A 3,338-nucleotide genomic window follows, 5' to 3' on the forward strand; every position below is an offset into this window, starting at 1 on the left:
CCATACCCCCGTGCCATCACCCCACAGATGCTGTCGGGTACGTGCTTGCCCCGCAGCACAAAAAAACAAACCCACTCTGAACGTTCTCAGGATAGAGAAGCAATGAAACGGCATTTCATCGTCAAAAGGAAAGCGGTGAAACGCAGAGGACCTGCAACAAAACAGCCCTCTGCATTTCACCGGTTTCCTTTCGACATCGAAACAGCCCCAGTCCCTGCTGCGCGCCTCTGCCAAGGGCGACGTATATATAATAGCACTTCTAGAAGTGCTGCCCATTTAAGAAAAAGCTATAAGCTCCTACTTGAGCATTCAGAGAAAAGAAATGGGGGGAAACGGTGCTGCAGGCAGGGTTGCACATGCAGCATGGCCCAGGAGGAGCCCCAGCATCCGTGGGTGCTTGGTGATGCCACCTCCCACCCCGAGCACAGGTGTTTCCCCCCCCTCCAAGGAACACATTGTTGGATGCGAGATACACCCTCAACCCGGTATTCGCTGTGGGCGCAGCGGGGCTCCCGGGAGAAAAGCATCTGGGGCACACTCAAACCATTAATCGAAGGAGTTAGGATGGGGAAAACAGCTTTTTTTGAAGTCTCCAAACTGAGCACCTGTCTCCTTGTCCCTCTTGCACGCTTCCGACTGGATGCCCAGCACTACCTCCATGCCACCTACACACCAAACTGCATCCCACAGGCTTTTTTTTTTTTGCCAATTCTTGTGACTTTAAGTCTGTCTTTCCCCCAAACACACAGGCAAGCTCGCCCAGTGGGCTCTGGCAGAGCAGACATCAGTGGGTGTTACGGCACAGGGCAGGTGGCAGGATTTGAGCCCATACAAGAGCATCTGCATGGAACCAGAGAGTTTTCGGCTACAGCAGTGCCTCTGGGAGTACCAGGGAATCACCACCATGGAAACTTCCCAGTAAGACACTAGGGCATAAAACTACATGATAAAAGCAGGCCAGATGAGATAACATCATCTTTAAAATAATCTATGCATGCAACGTATTAATGTGTATTTTTACGCATTAGGTAAGCTGGCTATTCTGCATTTGTTGAAGAAATTTATTCTTTCACCTGATGAGCTCAGGGAATTTCTAATAGAGTCCTTTTTGCCGCCTCTAAATGCTTCAGGCACAACCCTGCCATCTCTATATTCAAAGTTCTCTTCCAGCTCGGTGGGGATTGATACACTGACCAACCAGATATTTTGCAAGAGGTTTTTCATCCTTTGCCACGAGAAGGGCTCTTTAATAGATTCCCATTATTACCAGTGCTAAATAATCTCTCTTTTAGACCACATGGGTCTGAAATGTTTGCTGTTGGAGAGGAGCTGGAGGGTGGTTCAGCATCTGTTTTCTCACCACCTTCCCCATAGACAAGCGATGAACTTGCAGTCAGGTTTTGATGCAGAAGCCGTGGTTCAGAGCATCGGGTTTTGAACTGGTCAAGCCGCAGTTTGTGCCCCAAGAGTGAGGGAGATCACAGTATCCTTTTCCAGCGATCCCTTCAGAAACACTGACAACACAACCTGGCACTCAATATCCCTTGCGATAACTGAATGGGTGCAAAGGAGTAAGTCATCACTGTTTTACGTGTTCATGCTAGGGGAATTAGTGATGGAGACTGACATAAAAAGACCCCATCACCCCAAAATGTAATTACAGGTATCCCCCAGTCGATGAACACCATGTGCTCAGAGGGCCAGGGATACAGGGGAGCATTTTTAGCTGTAAATTGGAAGCTCAAAACACACCAATTTTCAATAGGACTGAATTAATCTGGAAGTTTTACTTGTAAGCCCTGTTATTTTGTAAACCAGGCAATACTTTCACTCTCAGTGGGTGGCAAAATGTAAATATTTTAAAGTGGTTGAGGAGCCGAAGGGAAACAGACACAGCTTTGAAAATTGTAGCTATTTCTTAGCTGTGAATTATGTCAGAATGAAAAAGAAATACCTGGCTTAAAAAGCGACCGTCTTCGAATATATTTCCCTTGTTTGATACTGGTTTATTGTTCTCAAATATATCATTATTAGCTCATTTTCTGCTGCAAATAAAAGGTTTTTATAAGTAACACATAACGCCCGAGCAGGTACGCGTACAAGTCCCAAGTACATCTTAGATCTGCCCACTCATCCCTGCTCCTATAAAAAAGAAACCTCCTGTTTATAGCACATTTGGCACTATTTCCTAATGCCATAATTTCACCGGCCATGCAAATTGGTTACGATGTATTTTTGTTCCCCATCACTGTTCTTTCTTAATCTTTCATTTAAATGCTACTACATGAGTTCTCAAGCAGCTCTAGCAACATTTGCATTATTTTAAACTATAAAACCTCTTTCTAGGTAGGAAATCCGTAGGCTGCCCCCTTGAATTATTCATCCACTTCACCGATCGGTCTGCCCTTCAGCTCTTCTTTACTTCAGGCACATCCTTAAAATGACACACGCGGCCAAAATATTTCAAAACAAGGGGCTTTTCGGTCATTTCTGCTGTGGCACGCCAGCAGACCCAGCCTGACAAAGAAACTTGGAGAATCCCAGGGGAGCAATTCCATGCAAGCTTTCCCATTGCATGCAAACACAACTCGTCCGTGCAAGCCGCAGCACCCTATATGCTGGGCAACCTCAGTACAAGCCCATCTTAAAGAAATCCTCCAAATGGCACCCTCGCCAGGCAAAGGGTGTTTGCCGGTGCTGTTGGCACCGCTGACTTGTCCCTTGGGCCTGGCAGGAGCCCCTGGTCCAGACGAGCTGTAGGGACCACGCCGCAGGATGGGCAGCAAGCATGGGGCAAGCTCCTGGGGATGGGGTGGTTTGATCATGCCCCGGAGCTGGGCACAGTCCTTTGTCACGGTACAAACCAGCATAGCCCAAACGTACTTTGGGAGTCAAGGGCTAACACTGCCATGGTGGATGTAAAGAGGAAGAGGAGGAGAGGAAACCTTCCTGGACCTCTTTTGGAGAGCCCAGGTCAGGACTCAATGCCTAAAACTTCGCAGGAGATTTGGTTGCTGGGACTTTTTTGGGTACTGGTGAGTTTTGAGTTGCTCCGTTGTGCTTTGTAGGTGCAAACGTGGGTGGTGAGGCACCCGTGGCTCCGCAGCCGTGGCACGATCAGGGAGGCAAATCCAGAAAGTTGTTGGCCCAGGGGTGCAACACATGGCAGGGCTTTTTCCCCCAAGCAAGCTCCCAGCTGGTTCACTTCTGACAGGTGTACGTGTGAGCTGGCCACGGCACGGAGATGCCCACTGGGAGAGACAACCCAGTCCTGAACATAGCTCCAGCCCAAATGCTCAGCTCTTTACAGGCCCTACTGGCATCCCAGCCTTTAACCC

Source organism: Cariama cristata, unplaced genomic scaffold, assembly GCF_000690535.1.
Source record: "Cariama cristata isolate BGI_N322 unplaced genomic scaffold, ASM69053v1 scaffold355, whole genome shotgun sequence".
NCBI classification, from domain to species: domain Eukaryota; kingdom Metazoa; phylum Chordata; class Aves; order Cariamiformes; family Cariamidae; genus Cariama; species Cariama cristata.